This window comes from Felis catus, chromosome D3 (assembly GCF_018350175.1).
Source record: "Felis catus isolate Fca126 chromosome D3, F.catus_Fca126_mat1.0, whole genome shotgun sequence".
NCBI classification, from domain to species: Eukaryota; Metazoa; Chordata; class Mammalia; order Carnivora; family Felidae; genus Felis; species Felis catus.
Window position 1 is genome coordinate 3,557,116 of NC_058379.1, and position 18,508 is coordinate 3,575,623.

General features: G+C 55.5%; 2 long non-coding RNA genes across 2 annotated transcripts in view; one reads left to right on the forward strand and one right to left on the reverse strand.

The window, feature by feature from the left end:
• Nucleotides 1-9,798: 9,798 nt before the first annotated feature.
• Nucleotides 9,799-12,903, reverse strand: LOC123381120. Its single transcript, XR_006587668.1, has 2 exons — nt 12,769-12,903; nt 9,799-12,651 (listed from the first exon to the last, which is right to left on the reverse strand). It is a non-coding gene; the product is annotated as an uncharacterized LOC123381120 (long non-coding RNA).
• A 40-nt stretch (nt 12,904-12,943) lies between these two features.
• Nucleotides 12,944-18,508, forward strand: part of LOC123381119 — a 67,697-nt gene continuing 62,132 nt past the window's right edge. Inside the window, exon 1 of the long non-coding RNA XR_006587666.1 lies at nt 12,944-13,157. This is a non-coding gene — a long non-coding RNA (uncharacterized LOC123381119). The remainder of the gene's footprint in view (nt 13,158-18,508) is intronic.

Here is an 18,508-nt window from a genome sequence, read left to right on the forward strand (position 1 = left end):
CTTCTCTGAGCTTCTCCTGGGCCTGGCCCTCCTGCAGTTTCATCTTCCTGTGCCCGGGGGCCTCTCTCAGGCGGTGATGCCCTCAGTCTCTGGGTCCGGACGTCCTCTGCACGGAGAGCAGAGTTTACACTGTAGTTAAGACGGAACCGGGCTGGACCTGTCGTGTCTGGGGTGTGCTTGCTTGGAGGGGGGCAGGGGAAGGGGACAAAGACCAGAGTAGCTGGGGGTGTCACGAAGTATGAACCTGGGATTTATTCCCCCTGATCACATATTCTTTCCTCCGGCTCCTCCCCGTGGAAATTCTCAGCAAATTCAAAAGTGCTCAATAATGGTTTGTAAAACAGATCGCTGGGAGGGAGTGATAGATTAATATGGGTTAAGGTCACTGAGCACTTACTGTGTCCCGGGGACTATTCTCAGGGCCTTGCTAGTATTAACGTGCCCAGTCGCCACCGGAAACTGAGTGCTATTATCATCAGAGAGAGAGGAAGCCAGAGCTCAGAGGCGAGCATCTCGGGCCCCCCCCCCCCCCCCCCCCCCGGGGCTGGTGTGGGAGCCGCTGTGCTGATTCTCTAATGCCACCGTCACGAACGGCCACAAACTGAGTGGCTGAGACAGCACGCGTATGCTCTCCTCCAGAGCTGGAGGTCAGAATTCCCAACTCAAGGTTTGCGCAGGGATTTGTTCCTCTTGCAGATTCCGGGAGACAGGCTGTTTTCTCGGCGTTCGCAGCTTCTAGAGGCTTCCTGCACACGCTGGCTCCTGGCCCCTTCCTCCAGCTCCAAAGCGCATCCCTGCAACCTTGTCACATCTCCCTATGAGACCCTCCTGCCTCCCTCTCACACGGACCTTGTAGCCCGCCAGAGCGCCCGGGATAATCTCCCCATCTCAAGATCCTGGGGCCGTTCGCAAAGCCCCTCTTGCCACGTAAAACGCATGTGTACGGGTTCTAAGGATTCGGTCACGGACATCTTTGAGGGGCCATCGCCCAGCCTAACAGAGCTGGGATCTGAACGAGCTGTTTTAGCCCCAAAGCCCTCCCCTCCCCCTCATCATCCTGGTGTGAGAGAAGATCTGATTCAGGCTTGAAAGTTGAGCACGTAAATGACAGGCTCATCGCCAGAGGGCCCGTGTTTGGGGCTGCATTCTGCAGTGAAGGGAGGGGTATGTGGCCTGGTAACTGGATGGAGATCCTTCTCTGCATTGTGTTCGTGCAGGCATTGGTTACAGTTTGGTTTTAGGAGTAATGTGGGCTCCCCGGCAGCCAGCCAAGAGCTTTCTGTTTAAAGATGGTGCAGTTTTAGTGAAGATCCTTCCAGAAACACCGACGCAAACCAGCTAAATGACAAGGAAAATCTAGTATCTCACGTATCCAGAAGCCCTAAGGTGTGGATGTTCCAGAACATGTTAATGTATACAAGTTTCAAGTAAAGTTTCTTCCTGTCTCCTGCTCTCCATCTTTGGCTGCGAGCTTGGGTCTCAAGCTGGTTCCCTTGATCTTGCGAGACGGTAGTTGAAGCTTCTGGGTTTCTTTTTTTTTTTTTTTTTTTAATTTTGTTTTTTTTTTCAACGTTTTTTTATTTTATTTTTGGGACAGAGAGAGACAGAGCATGAACGGGGGAGGGGCAGAGAGAGAGGGAGACACAGAATCGGAAACAGGCTCCAGGCTCCGAGCCATCAGCCCAGAGCCCGACGCGGGGCTCGAACTCACGGACCGCGAGATCGTGACCTGGCTGGAGTCAGACGCTTAACCGACTGCGCCACCCAGGCGCCCCAAAGCTTCTGGGTTTCTGTCACGACCCGGCAGCACTCTGTGTGTCCCTCTCCCAGCACATTTTCTCTCACATCTCACTGGTCAGAATTGGGTCACATGCCCATTCCTAAACCAATCACTGGCAAAGGATCTAAACGATCAGTTTAGACTATTCTGGAATTACCCCGGAGCTGGGGCGGATGGGTCACCTGCTCTGAGGGGTACGTGTGCTGTGGGAGCCACCTGTAGGAACAAATTGCTTGTGACGGTGAAGGCAGGCTCTCTGAATTCACTCCAGTCCGTCACCCCCTCCGTCACTGCCCAAGTTGTGCTGCTCTGGCCCGCTCACCTTCGAGCGCCCGTGTGCTGATGCCTGGTGGTCCCAGGGAGCGCTCAGAAGTCAGGTGCATCACTTCTGCTAGACCACATCCCCCTTAGAAGGGGGAAAATGGACTCCCAACATTTTCTACAGCAACGTCATAAAAGACTTACCAGGAACGTTTCAGAGTATCTGTTGATAGGTGCTCAGAACCACCAAGGCGGCTTCTGATGCTACCAGTGAGGCCCCAGAATGACGCCATCACGTGGGCGAAGGCAAGGACATCTGCAGTTTTGAAATCGCGACTTTTCAGCAGAGCGGAATGTCTGCGCACGTCGACAGCAGAAAGGGGCGCATCTCTGCTCCCTTATGCCATGCGCTGTTCCTTCAGCACAACAGGGTGGGGTTTGGAGAAAACAGACTTTAACTCGAGAGACTGTGACAAGCAGGAGTCTGGATGGAAGGCGGTTAGCTTACCACAGCTCTGAAGGAAGGAGGGAATTGTAGCAGATCACTGACGACTGGCTCTGGGTGTCCCTAGGGAACGGTCACCCTCCTAGTCAGATCAATGAGGAGAGACACCTCTAATAAGGAAATCAGTTGGAGGGGTGTTGGGGAACCTGGTTTGAAATCTTGAAACGTTTCCCGGGAGAGCAAGGCTCAGTCAATGTCATTACCATCCATCATCCTCAGTGTTACCTTGTTTTCAGCAAACGTCTACAACCAGCTGCAAAACCCCATCCGGGCACTGGACATGTCTTCCCTATACTTGATTCAGTGCTTCCTAGCAAGGCACCTAGCGCCCAGCGCCCACCTCTAATTATCCTGGGCCTTGGGCATCATGGCGGCATGGGGTGAACAGATCGGCAAGATGATGAATCACACCTTAGCTGGACCCAAGGGTCAGAAGATCCTAAATCTTGCACCTGGAGAATGAATAAATTCACTGCTGGCTAGCCAACTTCTGAAAAGGATCCTTCCCCTTCATTAAATGTCACCTCTTCTAACGCGTCACCTTAGAGCTGTTTTTAGGTCCCGAGCTACAAAAGTCCAGCCCAAAGCTGACTGGGGACATTTGGGGCAAGTGGATTCAAGAGTCTTGACAAGCATGAGACACTTAGAGGCAAAAGGTAGGTTTGTATGGGGTGCCTGGGTGGCTCAGTCAGTTGAGTGTCCGACTCTTGATTTTGGCTCAGGTCATGATCTCGAGGTTCACGGGATCGAGCCCCGTCCTGAGCATGCGGCCTGCTTAAGATTCTCTCCCTCCCTCTGCCCCTCCCCTGCTCTCTCTCAAAAAATAAAACATCAGTACATAAAAAGAAAAGGAGAGGAAGTGTTTTTTGACAATTTAATGTATATCAATGGGAAAAACACAGAGTATTCATCCAAATTTAGTGCAAAGGCTATAGCAGTGACATAAAATGGTCGTTTTTGGAAGGAGCTCAGGAATAAATGTGAGCGTGTCCACAGGGCCCTTCTTTCCTTCGGCTTCAGGAAGAGCCGGAGTGGGGCCCCCACCAGCTCCCGGACAAGACTCTTCTCCCCCCTCCTCTGCTCAGCTGTCACCTTGTCACTGTGTGGCCTTGTCCCACACAATTTCTTCCTCCTCCATCAGTGACTCCCCTATACCCTCCACTGTCTGTACCTGAGAATCCACCCCTCTGGTGGAAATAACCCCTACATGGGGGAGCCCTGAGGTCTCGGGCTGTCCCTGGTCCTGCTTTTGCCTGGCCGTCGGGCCCATCGCTCACCGGGTGGGCCTCAGTTTCCCTGCCTTTTATAATAAAGTGATTACACAAGATGGTCTCCGAGATTGCTTCCACGGTGAACACTCCGTGATTTCAGTTTATAAATAAATAATTTGAACGCCTCGTTAAGTGAAGCTAAAATGTATATTTTATAATAATTCTCCAGCTTGATCGGAAAGACCGATGACAACGGCCTAGTTTTAAGATTTGAAGCCCCAGTTCTCTATTTGGGAATTTTAAGACTCCCTTCCCCACCGTTTCATGGCATTTGTTTTTTTTCTTAGTCCCTGGGATTAAGGGCCAGAAAGAGAGACGGAAGGATAGGAGTGTCCATCGGGGCATCACCAAGCATTGGCCGGATCTGACACCCTGTGGCCGGGCAGAGGCGTGCTTTTGTAACCACGGGCTCTCTGCTCTGCAGCTTTGCACTGAGGACACCCCCCAGGAGAGCTCTGGCGGCTCCTGGATGCCCTTGGAAGCCACGTGGCTGCTTCCCGAGGCCCAGGCTCCGGGCTCCGAGGTCAGCTCAGAGAGCAGAGCACCACCTCTCAGGCCTGTTGCATGACCTTGGTGCCTGCGAGACGGGAACGGTGGCCCAGGCACTGGCTCCCCTGGCTGTGCCCGAGACGCGTGCTGGCCCAGGTGACAAAACCCCGCAAGGCATGGGACGCAAACTGAGTCAACGACAAATACAACGCAAAGAAGTTCGGGTGCTGATGGGCTTAAGCCCGTGGTGAGGAAACACAGCAGCGTGAACCTGTCAGGGTAAGAAACGCATTTGCTCTTTCAACCGCTCTGGTGAGAGACGGTTGGTGAAACTCTGCAAATCCTTCCAGAAAATCCTAAAGCCAGCTGAATTGTGTAGAAACTTTGAAAGGGGACACAAACCCCCGTTAGCTTTAATTACTGACATTAATTGCTTCCACGTGGGAGGTAAGTCCTTTTTATGTTTGCCTGAATTGCATCACCACTGCCAGTGCATCCCGGGACTTATGAAAAATTCAAACAATGCCAGCTCATCCCAATGACACTTTCACTGCCACCTGTCAGGAAACACGTCTGCTACGCCCGGTTTGTTAGAACAAGAAACTGCACGGTCGTGGGGGAGACGTATGCTTAGAATGAATCACCCTATTTTATCAACTCTAAGATTCCTTCTCTTGTAAGATTTATCAATATTTTGTAGACCGCCGTTCGAGAGTGCCTCCGGATACAGTCGGCAGATGCCTTTGTTTCACAGCGTGTCCCAGTTAAAGGGCAGTTAAAGTGTGGGACGTGTGTATCTGGGAACTGGGGACACGGGAGTGGCAAACGCACGATGTCGGTCGTGGATGTTGCCTCGTTAGATGGGGTGGTTATGTGTGGCGCATGCCTCACTACTTACCGGGCCCCACTGGCTTCTAGGATCTAGAATCGCTCTTGTATTTTTCTAGAATCCGCCAATCCCACAAACTGCTCCCGAAGACAAGCTTCAAGCACCCGACCGGCAGAACTAATAGAAGTCGTAAGTGACACTGAGCGGTTCCCCTTCACCTGGGAGCTGCACAGACAGACCCTCAGCTTGAGGAAGGAGGGCATCTCTTGAGATTTTGAAGGAGGCGTCCATAGCTCTGCCCCTTCCTAGTTGTGTGGCCTTGGGCGCCACGCTGGGGCCCCCCTTCCTCGGGTCTATAAGTGTCAGTGGTGATACACCCGTGTGGATGGTCCTCGGGGGGGGCGGGGGGGGCATGCTCAGGTTCTGTGATTCGCTACAAGGACTCGGGACGCAGCATATGGGCATACTCACGGCTGTGATTTATTACAGCAGAAGGACACAAAGCAAAATCAAAGGAAGAAAGCGTGTGGGGTGAAGCCTGGGGGAACCAGGATCAAGATTCCAGGGGCTTTTCTCAGTGGAGAGTCCCATTAGAGACTCAGGGCTCAAGGTGTTTACTAGGGGCTGATCATTTAGGCGCCCTGCCTGGCACATACCCAAATTCCGGACTCCCACAGGAAAGCGGGTATCAGTACAACCGAACAGACTGTACAAACAGTTTAGGCACAGGGAGCCACCTCGTCATTTAGGGAAAGTTCTGTGTCAGCAGCCGAGGTTTCAGAAGCCAGCTTGGGGCCAATCTCTGCAAGCAAACCTTTCTAAGAACGGCAGTTTCAGATGTGCTGTGTGACCTCTTTCCCGCCCTGCTTCCTCAGGGTTGTTTGAGGATTGCATAAAATATTCCATGTAAAATTCTGTGCTCAATAAATGCTATTCAGGCTTCTTTTGTTCAGAGTCTCCTGCGGATCCAGCCTGAAGTACTTCTAAGATCTGCTCCCATAGAAGATGTGCCAGTGTGTGAAAGACATCCTATTTCACAGGGAAAAATTTTGGGGGGGGAAATAAAAAAAGTCTAAATACGTTTTATCATGTAGACATTGGGAGTGATTTTAAACTGACCTTGTAAAAAAAAACAATAAAGTGATCTTGTGAGGAAAAATACAGATAGTTTTGCCTGTGCAAATCCAACATACTTGATATTGGAATGTGATAGGAAACAGTTTTAGGTAACAGTCCTTCGGCCCTGGAATAAAAGTTTAAAATCACGTCGCTACAAGAAGTGTGTTCGCCAACAGCAGGTACTGCTATGTGGCGTCAGAGGAGAAATGTCACGAGTGGTGTGGTCGACGGGCATCTTGTGCCTTGTACATTCTATTGTGCGAGCAAATAACAGTCAGTTCTAGAATGCAGCGAATGCTGGTGACAGCACCAGGTCACAACAGGAAACACTTGAAATTAGAACGAGTTCCTTGACCCTACTTGCAAGCAAAGGAAAGCAAGCACAACAACCAAAATCTCCCTGACTTCGATGGAATTCACCCAGGTTGACACATTACGCGGAGACAAATCAATATTTCGGTAAAAAGCAATAAAAACGTACAGGAGAAAGATAAAAAAAAAAAAAACAACTCCATCTCACTCATGATGCGGTGAAAACAAAGATGTCTCTGACTAGGTAGACCAGTAAGCCGATGAAAAACAAAACGTTGAGTAGATTCTAACTGAAACTTGCAAGAGTCCTAGATTCAGGAACATCCTAGAGCTTCCATTTCTCTTTGAGCTATGGGTTGTACCTCTAAGAAATTAATTCCACCTCTAGTTATCTGATTTCCTGGGTAGCCACAGGTAGAGAGCTGACATGAGAACCTCTCTCAGAGGGAAGCCCCGTGAGGGCAGGCACTTTATCTGCCTTGCGCACCTCCGCAGCCTTGATGTCTAAAGTAGCGTTTGCTTCAGAGAAGGCACACAGTTAAAAAGAGATCGCCTCACTACACACTCACTAAAATGGCCAAAATCCAGAACACTGACAACACCAGATGCTGGTGAGGACGTGAAGTGATTAGGAATTCTCATTCATCGCTGGTGGGGATGCAACATGGTGTGGCCACTTTGGAAGATGGTTTGGTGCTATCTTCCAAAATCAAACATGCAACGACCGTAGACTCCAGCAATCTTGCTCCTTCATGTTTAGCCCAAAGAGTTGAAAACTTCTATCTCCCTGCACATGCACATTTATAGCAGATGAATTCATAATTGCCCAAACTTGGAAGTAACCAAGATGTCCTTTAGTAGTTGAATAGTTGAAACATAAACTGTGTTCCATCCAGACAATGGAATATTCTTTAGGGCTATAAATAAATGAGCTATCCAGCCATGAAAAGATCCAGAAGAACCTTAAATGCATATTATAAAGTGAAAGAAGCCAATTTGAAAAGGCTACAGACTGTATGATTCCAACTACATGACACTCTGGAAAAGGCAAAATTTATGGGCGCGGTGAAAGGACCAGTGGCTGACAGGGTTGAGAAGGTAGAGGTGAACAGGCAGAGCACAGAGGATGTGTAGGGGTGAAAGTCTATAGGATATCACCGGTGGATATTGTCTACTTCAGGTGGGTCATCAAATTTATGTCTATAAAGTAGTTGGTACTATTCCTGTATCACCCTCCTGATGTCTGCAGCGTCTGTTGGAATATCTCCGTTTCATTCCTGATACTAGCGATTTGTTTCTTCTCTAATTGTTTTCTTTGTTAATTTGATTGATCTCCCCCAAACAACGAGCTCTTTGTTTTTGTTTTTGTTTTGATTTTCTGTATTATTTTTCTATTTTCAGTCTTAGTGACTTTTGCTTTCTACTGTCCTTTCTTTCAGTTTGCCTTGGGCTTATTTTTATTTTCCTCTTGTAGGTTCTTCAGGTGGAAGCTTAGGTTATTGATTTGAGACCTTCCCTCGTCCTCCCATCTCTGTATTTAAGGCTATAAATTTCTCTCACAGTACTGCCTTAGCTGTATCCCACAGATTTGGGTACATGGTATCTTCACTTTTATTTAATTCAATGTAAGGTTTGATTGAGACATGAGACTATTTAGATCCATGACGCTTCACCAACTGAGCCACTCAAGTGCCCCGATGCATGGATTTTTTAGAAGAGTGTTCTTTAGTTAAGTGTTGGGGGGGCATGTCCTGTTGCCTTTCTGTAAGGGACAGGGAGACCCTCCTGGAAGCGACAGCACAGGACTGAAGAGAATTACATCCCATTCCCCGCTCTCCTGCACGGGCTGCTCATTGGCTGAACCCGCCTGCAAGCCAGAGTCAAGGTCGCCCACGCTGAACATGGTGGTGTTCTAGTCTCCAGAGGGGGAAGAGCAGATAACGTTCTAGGATTCTTGGACCGATAGGCCAGAGTCTTGCGGGGACTCCCAGGACAAGTGTCTGTTTCAGTGGGGTAAAGCAACTCTCATTCACAGGGGAGTGACGGCCCGGGCTTTGGTGATGCCATTCATGACTGACGAGACATGACAGTGATCTCACATGCTTGCCTCCACGGCCACACCACGGGCCAGCTGAGCCGGCCGACATCACGTATGCCACCTGCCATCACCTGGCACTCACGAGTGGATTACTCTCTTGTTAATTCCCTTGGCCACCTCTAGTTCAAAGTCAACTGGTCTGATAAAATTAGGACAAACGTGAGTGGATAACCTGGAGTGCTTGACTGTCTCTGAGGGTCTGAAGTCTCTCTTCCCAGTCAGGCGTGGGGAAGATCGTTTCTCCGGGCATCACACAGGCTCTCGGAGCCGGGACGCGGCCAAGGGGGGGTTGCCATTTGTGAGAAAAGCCATCCTGTCAATCATCGTTCACAGGTGCCCAGTAGGCACTGGGTGGAACGATCGCCCGTTTCACAGCCTGGTGTCTGATATCTGAAACTCATAACACTTAATAAGGTCACTTGGAACCAGCAGAAAGATGTTTATATGCCTGTCGTTTGATCTCTTCGGAAGGTCACTGAAATCTCGGAGGCTGACGCGTTTTCATTTTGCATATTAGCCAGCAAAATGACCCAGGTGTGTTTTCATTAGTGACCCGAGGTGGAGGAAACCCACCTGCTAAAGGCGTGACAGTCTGTGGGATAAAAACGCAGGGGATTCACTGCCCACTGACGGCGCCTTGGGCAGCCCGCGACTTCACCCGCCTCGCGTGGCTGGCACCAGCTCTCCAGCCCAGCCCACCCGAGTGCACAGGAATCAGATGTCCTCTCAGCCTCCCCCGAGCATCCGTCACCGAATTCCCCTTGTCCTCGGCTCTGTGAGAACCGATCCTGGGCGTCGGGTTCTTTTTGCTTTCTGTGCAGCTCAGGTATTTTCTCCAAAGGCAATTCAGAAATAACTTCCCTTAGCCTCTGGGACGAGGTCCCTAATCGCTGACCTTGTCCAGGTGTATGAATCACTGCGGAGACGTGATTGCTGCATAAGACCCCGAGCTGCCAAGGGGCCAGTGTGCCCGGATGCCCTAAGGAACATGGCTGGGGCTCTGTGTGGTCCATCGAAACACACCGCTTATCTCTATGACCACAAAGTCTCGGGAGCTAAACCCAGTGCATTTCTCTATCTGGGTGGTTTTGGTTTTTCCAAGTAAGAACGAATGGCAAACACGTACAATCGCTATTTGGAACTGAGAGGCCTTTGCTGCCTTTAATTTTTCCACCTGCAGACAGAGGTGTTGAAAGCCAAAAGCAAGCGAAGGCGAGAATTTATCAGTACTGGACAGGACACGGGTGGGGGGTGGGGAAGTGCTTGCTGTTTTCAGGGATACAACTGTCTCCTGTACATCATTCGGGAAAAGAAAGATGAGGTTTAACGAGCATGCGGGAAAATTACATTTTGGGGTTGGACAAACCTATTAATGGGACAAGAGAAGGGACTTGTCCCACAGCACCAACAGGTTAGAGAAAGAGATGATGATGTTTACGGACGCCCAGCAGGGCCAAACCGGCCAGCTCTCTCTGGAGAAACATGAGCCTTGTCAGCCCCCAGACCCCAGGTCACCGTGTCCACACCGTCCAGGATGCGAGCAGCTTTGCAGCCAGGAAGCAGGTGCGTCTGGCCTTCCTGGGGGAAACGGCGAATCCGCTCGGGGACACAAGCTTCTGTCCCGTCCCTGGTGCCCACTTTGGTTCCGCAGAGCAGGGCCGTGGATGGCCATCGGGAGGTCACCTTCCGGGGCTCCACCGGCCCTGGCTCCACCCTTCTCTCTGGGTCGGAAGCCTCCTCAGGCTGCAGGCTGGTTTCTGCCCTCACCTGGGGGGTGAGCGTGGGCACCTGCACGGGGCAGCCAGCAGTCAACCAGGAGACACGTGTGATCAGACAGCCCCAGGCGAACGGGAGGGCCCAGAGCGTGTTGCACAGGGACGCAGACAGACAGAGGGGCCAGGCTTCCCTAGCGACAAAAGTCACCGCCCCACTGTTTCTTCCTCGATTAAAGGAGCCCGTCTGTCTGACCAGAGCCGAGGCTGACAGCTCCTCAGGGCTCCGTCCAGTCTGGTCCATCGGTCGCAGCCAGTGACCGGACCTAGGAATGCATTGCTCCAACTGGAAATTTCTTTCCCCACCTCTAGTCCATGATTCTTCTTTTATCAGCGAGTTTCTTTCCTTTTGAATTGAGAAATTGTAATCTACTTAAAAATTCCAAATGGAACTTATATAGAAAACGTCCCCACCTCACAACTTACTGGAGGTCACGAGCAAAGTACCCGGGGTGATAGGGGGTGATGGTACAGGCGAAGGGGAAGAACCAAGGCCTGGAGCTCACCGGGAGCCACGAGCATCCCTGAGGGCGTCTCGGGCTGATAGGTGCCCTGCAGGACAGCGGCCTGAGGGGTCTGGTGTCCCCGTCTTGAGAGGCAGCGCTGTGACATTGGTGTGCCCTCACTGAGCCTTCCTGTCCATCTGGCGAGGGGCTGGGATGCGGGGGTCCATCAACGAGGCCGGCCTGTACTGACATCAGGGCTCACCGGGGCACCGAGTCAGGTTGCCCATCTAGAAAGCTCTTTCTGCCCTTTCTCCTTACTTCCAAGTCCTTCTCCCTCCTTCGGTGGAAGCTGAAATTGCCAGATACACAACACTGCAGCCGCCTTTAGAGCTGGGACTTGGGACTGTCTCTGATTCTGGCCGGTGGGAGGGAAGGAAGCCTCCTTGGAGCCCCTGGGACTTACTGTCCTCCCAGTAGAGACAGAAATGTGGGACAGCGGGTCCCCTCCCTTAGTTCTGTTTGTGTGATGTTGCACAAGGATGAGATACTTGGAGCAGTAGCAGCCTTCTTGTGACTAAGAGGTAAAGACCTAGACAATCCCACAGAGGCCCATCCATAGGCCTGAGATGATACAGTCACCAAACCAACCCAGGGACCAAGTGTTTCTCGGTTGCCTCTTTTAGCCAGGCATTGTGTTGTCTGAAAGCAAATGCTGCGCTTTGAAGGCGCGACATGGGCTCTTCCCTTGTGCTCGTGTCTGATCTTCTCGTCGGCTGTGTCCCCACGCCGGGCATTTCTGGGATGACTTCGCCTCGTGTCCTGCCCGTCGTCTGCATCCCGACCAGCGGCTGCATGGGGTCGAAGGTCCCGGGTCGTGTGAGGGGATCCGGGACCCTCCCCGCAGGGAACTTGATGCTGGGAAGCTCCAGGTTTTGCTGAAATTCCATCCGTCCGAGAGACTAGCGTGCAGAAAAGCATCCCGGTGACTTAGTGCCAGTGGCTCTCAGACGCCCTCCCTCTGCCCTTGCTGGTGATTCCTCCTCTCCCCCATCCATCACCGCAGGCGGTCAACGAGGGGTCTGCCGGGTCCCCTCCTCTTCCTGGGGTTCGGGCTCTGAGTGTGTTCAGCTGGGGGAGCCGCAGTGACCGGGACACGGGTCCGGGAGGCAGGCACCCGCTGCGTAGACGGCTGTGAGCACAGGTAGCCGACCCCCCTGCGTGGAGAGCCGGCTGGAAACAGGTGCCCGAGATGTGTAAACAGGGAGCTGGGAGGAGGTAGCCCCAGGACGAGGAAGGACGTCTGTCAGGAGAGCAGGAACCTGTATGTGACGCGAGGCGAGAGGAGGCCACCGCAGGTGGAGAAAGGGGGTGCCGGGCAGGAGGAGGAGGGAAGTAGGGACAGGCAGGTGACCTGGGTGGGGCCCCCGTGGGAGAGCCGGGGGTGAGGGGTGGGGGGTGGTAGGACGGGGTGCTGGGCAGGTGGGTCCCAGCGACCAGCTCAGAGCGTCGCCGGCACCACGGGGATGTCTGTGCCGGGTGGTGACACGAGAGAGAGCTAGGGACTGCGGCGGATGGTGGCCTGGCTCTGCGGTCAGGGGAGCACGGGGTCAGCAATGCAAAACAGGTGCAGTGGGCCCCCGGCTTCTGGCTGCTCTGGGCTTTATCCTACAGACCGAAGGAGCCGAGGAGAACGATCCAGAGACATCACGTGTTCGTGCTTTCTGTGCTCGCCTTGTACCCGGGAGCAACTTGGGCGCTGACACCTGAGACTGATTTGAGGGCATAGGGAACAAGCACTCGGCGTCTCCGTGAGGCCTGGTCTCTTCGGGTCGGGACAGAGCGACCCCCTAGGGCTGCGGGAGGCTCCCTCCCAACCCGGATGTTACCTCTGCACTTCAGGGAAAGGCTGACTTCCCAGCCTTGCTGCCAGGTTCATGGCTGTGGTCTCAGAACAGGGTCTCCGGCCCAGATGCCCACGCCCTGGTCCCCGAGGCTGTGAATGTGCTCTCTTGGGTGGGGGGGTGGGGGGCGGGCAGGAGGGGATTCTCAGGTGTGATTAGTTTAAGGTGCTCTGGCTGGAGAGTTCTGGATCACCCAGGTGAGTCCAGTGTAATCACTAGCGTCCTTATAAGAGGGAGGCCGGGGGCGGAGGCTCACAAGGAGTTGAGATGGTGGGAGAGGAGGCCGCACGTCCGTGGAGCCGGGAGCCCAGGAGCCTCCAGACCCAGAGAAGGGGGGAAACGGCTTGTCCCTTGACGCTCCGGGAGGAAGGCAGGTTTGGTTTTCAGCCCTGAGACTCTCTCCCACTTCCTGAGCCGTCAGGTGACGAGTTGGCGTCCTCTGAAACCCCGCGGCTTGTGGGGGCAGTCACAGCAGGCTGAGGAGACACGGAGCGGCCTCTGCCCCGGGGCCTGGGTGTCGGGTCGGCCCTCGGGGGGCTAATGCCCGCTCCTCGAGGGAAAGTGGTGTTTTCCACGGGACAGGCCCCCCCCCCAGGGTGTAGAAAGGCTTTACGACCTTGCTGCTCTAAGGTTTGTAAGTGTGTTTTGGGGGGGGGGGGCAGAGTTGACCCGGGCCGCCTGTCCTGGCCGGTGGCTGCAGGGACAAACGGGGGGACTTCTGCATGGCTGTGAGGACGCTCCTGCGTGGGGGCCCGGAGGAGGGAGGGAGGAGGAAGCCCAGGCAGGTAAGGGGATGAGAGGGTGTCCGTGGGGGAAGAGAGCCGGACAGGGTTTCGTTCTTCTCTCTCTGCTGTGAGTCTCCTGGGTGTCTGGGTAACTTTGTGTCTGGGGGACGCTCTCTAGGACGCGTCGTGAAGCCCCATTCCCCTGCCGGCGTGTATGGGGTGGGGGCCTGTGTTTCATGGTCCCTCGGTGGCTTCTGGGGGCAGAATTCCTCTGTCTCCCCTGGGAGGTGACTGGGGGCAAGACACCTGAGACCCTGATCCCCAGATGGCGTCTCTGCTCCTGCCTCTTGTCACCTGGACTCCACCCGGCAGAGGGAGAGCCGGGGGGCACTGAGTGACTCTGAGCAGGTGGGCTCCAGTCCTGCCTCAGGCACCCGCCACCGCGTGACTCGGGGCTCGTGGCCCGAGTTTTCCTCAGTGTTCCCACCTGTGAAATGGGGCTGACGACAACGTGCACCTGCTGGCGTGCGTGGGCGTCTGACGCGTGCAGGGCGGACCGCCCCGGGCAGGTACTTAAGGAGGCCGCAGGTGTCTCCCTCACATCACCGCGGTTCCGCGAGCCTGGGGTCAGGCTGGGCTGGGGTCCCGAGGCTGCCTGCCTGATGCGCAAAGGCTGTTCTGCACCCGAAGAGTGCTCCTGAGGGAGAAGCAGACCCCCAGTTCTGCAGCGGGTGAGGGCTTTGGCGTCCGATGGATCCGTGTGGGGCTCCTGGCCGCCTTCTGTGGGGCTCCGGGAAGGTTTCTCGAATGGTCTGTGCCTCAACTATCTAGAAAGTGGGCGTCATGAGGACTCCCTGCAGCAGGTCATGTGAACACGAACTTGGGGTTCACCGAAGGCCCCCACACGGGGTAGGGAATGTTGTCCTTGGTGTGGGTGTGGCACAGAGGGGGTGGGGGGCTGGAAAGCCAGACGGCGTGGGTTCACATCCTGGCTGTAAACCATGCTTGCTGTGTGGACAAGACGAGTCCTAACTTTCCTGTGCCTGGCGCTCCATCTGGAAAACGGAGGGCAATTGTCCCAACTCCCCACAGTTCTGTCCTGACTAATGGCTATCCACAAGCTTGGTGGCTCTAACAGCCCTACTGTCACTAGTTCTGAGGTTCAGAATCTCAGTCGGTATGTGGCTGTCCTCTGCACGGCAGGTCCTGGGGTGGGGGGGGGCGGTGCGAGGAGTTGGCCCCTGGCTGCCTCCCGACCTGGGGCTCCGAGGGTGAACCGGGTGCACGGGGTCGGTCGAGCTGCGGTCTTGAGCTGCAGAATGGAGCCCTGTCCCCTTTGCTGGCTGTCAGCCTGGGGCCCCTCTGTGTCCAGACGCCCCCTCCCTGCCTGGCTCGTGGCTGCCTTCGAAGCAGGTGGTGGGAGGTGAGCTCCGTCTGACTTTCCCTTCTGCCTCAATCTCCCTCCTTTTTACCAAACACGAAGTCTCCGAGTTCTCCATGGAAGTAAAAACTCGGTCTTCGAGGATACGGAGCTGTGCCACCATGACCAGCCTAGTGCTTGAGTATCTGCCTTCTGGAAAGCACCCCCCAGGCCCCACTTACGGGTCTCCACCTGGGTCCTCCCGAGGGGCTCAGGTCCGTTAAGTAGTAACTACCTGCACGTGCAGAGTCCCTTCACGGCGGGACCTAAATCCTCGAGTGATTGGGGTCGGGGATGGGGGGGTGTTCAGTACTGTGCCCCTCTGCCTCAGGTGGCTGTGGTTCTACCCAGCTGTGGGGGGTAGGACGTGGGGACCCGTGCCCGTGGAGAGTGCTCCCGGGCTGGCGGAGCAAGTGCCCGTGAGGGAGCCCCCGTGACCTGGGTTCCAGGCAGCTGACGCGGGTTCACGTAACACTAACCAGGTGTGATTTCCAGCACCGTCTTCCACGTGGGGAATGGAGACCCGCCTCCGCTGCCCACGTTTCCACGTGGCTAACTCCACCTGCCGCCTCGTTAGCTGATGCCCTTCAGGACCCCTCACGCCCCCCGTGTCCTTTGCCGAATCCCTTCTCAGCCTGTACTTCCATAGATGGTGTGTCCCCCGCCCCCTGTCCGTGTGTCCGTGGCCCTTCTCCCTCGAGAAGCGGGCTGGTGGGTGGACCGCCCTCAGGCCCCCTGCCCGCAGCTGCAGGGAAGAACATCTTCTACAGTTTTGAAACCTAAAATTGTGGCGTTGTGGCCCCTTGGGGTGGGGGGAGAAACGTGCTCGGTCCTAGAACACCAGCGCCTTGAGAGCGGGGAGGTGTTTGCTCTATTCCCGGAACTTTGGGGCCATGAGGGGGGAGTTTACGGAGCAGTGAGGGGCTGGCCTAGGGCTCAGGCCCGGAAAGCAGCCGGGTAACGCAGGAGCAGCCCGTGTTTCACTACGTCCGGGGTCCCCTGGGCCCCCAAAGCTGGTGGGCTGGGGGGGCACCTGCAGAGCTGCAGGGCCCATCCTGGTCCAGTGCACCTGGTCCTGCCCCGGAGCTGGGTACCGAGGCCCAGGTGCACCTGCTTCGTTCTGACCCCGTGGGCTCCTCAGGCCTGGGTGGGGACGGTGATGGGACTATTAGGAGGGCCAGCCAGTAATCCCTGGGACCTGTGGTAGTCAGGGTTAAAGGGCCAAGGTAATCATGGTGAGGACCTTCACCCCGGAGCGGATCCTGAATTCTCCAGCTGGTCGCAGAGGAGGCAAAAGCTGGGAAGCCCAAGCAGGAGGGAGACTTGGGGACCTGGCCCGCTGTTGTGGGTGGGGGTGGGGTCTGATGCAGGCGGGAGCGGGAATGCGGTTGGGGTCTGGGGGAGAAGATGGGCTGCTGGCTGGCACAGGGACTTCATCCCTGCCCCTGTGAAGGGCAGTAATTCGGCCGGTGATCACGGCCAGCCTGGACACAGACCCAGAGCTGGCAGGAAGGTGCACAGCCCAGCAGACATGGCCTTCGTGAGACGCTGGGGTGAGCCAGGACTCCCCAGACTCTGAGGGAGGTAATGTGTTGTAACCGGTGAGCCTGTGCTGTTATCTGGGTGACAGAATGTGCCCCTGGGGGAGGAGCCACAGGGAGGAAGGGACAAAACCTTGCTGAGGGAGTAGAGGTGGGGACAGGGTGGTGTTGGGGGGGGGACACTGGCCATGGTGGAGGTCATATGGTGCGTGATCAGGGTGGTGGGGATGTGGTGGCTGTGTGCTGGGGAGGGCAGTGACGGGGTCAGGTCGGGGCTGTGGGCCGTCTGGACACATCCTGTACTTGGGAGGAGGGTGGGTTTGGGGACTGGGGGCTGCTCTAGAGTGCAGTGATGGAATGCTGTCTTCTGTGTCAAGGGGGATTTGTGTGGACTCCCTGCAGGGAACTGTCCCTTGTGGAGCCTAGAGCCCCATGAACCCAAGGAACAACCCCCCCCCCCCCGGGTCCTGACTCCAGTGGCTGTGAAGTCCTCCGGCGTTTATCGTGTGTTGTCGTCTGTGGAAGTGACCCCTATGTCCTAGGCACAACCACCTAGTTCCTAACAGCCTGGGGATTGGGAACACTGCGATGGCCCTCACTTTACCCTCGGGGGGTGTTGGGGGAGGTCACCTGCTGGTGTACCCCTTGGGGCCCTGACCTGGTCCCTGGCCGGACCCCCTGGGGAAAGTACTTTCTGATCGTAAAATGTCCCCTGCCCAGCTCACAACAGCCTGTCCCTCCTGTGTGGAGAGCAAGTGAGGGCCCCAGGGCCCATCTGGGGTGCTGGTGGGGAGGGTCTCCGAGCAAGTCGAGCAGGACTGCAGGGGCGAGTGTCCACCGAAGCCTTGTGTGGCATTGTGGCCTCACATGTGGGGCTCCCACGATACAACCCGAGTGGGTGGGGTTAGGAGTGACTCCGACCCCAGGCCTGTGGGGGATTGGGTGGCAGACCCTGGACCTGTGTGTGGACTGGGTTTTATGGACGTGGGTTAAAGCCCAAGGGCTGGCCTGTCTGGTGCCAGGCTCCAGGACTGTGTGAGGTCCCCTTGGTGAAGCCCAACTTGTGGGCCCTACTAAGCTAGTGTTCCCCAGGGAGACTGGTCGTGTCGGGTGGGGGCTGGGCTGGCATCAGGGTCCCTGCACCCTGAGCCCCTTGCACCCGGTGGGATCTCTTCCCTCTGCTAAGGGGGTACAGATGTCACCTATCTGCCCCCCACCCCTCAGTGGCTGGTGGTGAGAGAGGTCCTTTGCCAGGTGGCTGCTCCCTGTTCTGTCTCCTGACTGGGTCTCGGCTTGGGGTGCCCCCTGCCCCCTGCTCCCTGCTGATGGCCTCTTGCTGTGGGGGAAATGGAGGGCTCTTTCTCTGCCCCCTACTGTTGGCCAAGTAACCCTACAGCAGTGATGGTGGGCATGTGACTCAAGGGGACCTCGTGCTCTGAGGGCTCCTTATCCCTGTCGGGACTCCCGTCAGGGTTTGTGGTTCAGGGGAGAGGGCTTCTCCGAATCCGAGATCCCCCTCCTCCCTTAACCGGGCGAGGTCGGTACCCAGGTGCCGGGGGATGGTCGTAAGATCAGATGCTGACGATCCTGGCCCCGCTGGAGGGTGGGCACAGCATCTGGACTGAATCAAAGAGGCAGAAACTGGGTCCTGGGGGCTTGTTTGGAGCTTGGAGCTTCCCTCCCTCCAGCCTTAAGTATCTGTTGGCAAGAGTGCCTGTAAGTGAGGCTGGGAAACTGTGCTCCTGTGCTCGTGGGGGAGTCCCCCTGCGCTTGGTGCCCTGCGGGGCTGTTACTCAGGATGTCTCAGTCACGGGACCATGGGTGTATGCTCAGGTCTGTCACGGAAGCTGATGATGTGCTGGCTCACGTGGTCCCGGAGGCCAGGGGTCCCAGGCTCTGCCTCCTGCCAGCTGCTAATGAGACTGGGCTGGAGAGCCAGAGGGGGCCTGGGGTGCAGGTTCCTGAGTGCCAGGAGCCCTGAGGGCAGGACGAGACTCCAGTCCCAGGTCCGCAGCCAGGCAGGGGCGCTTTCCTTCCTG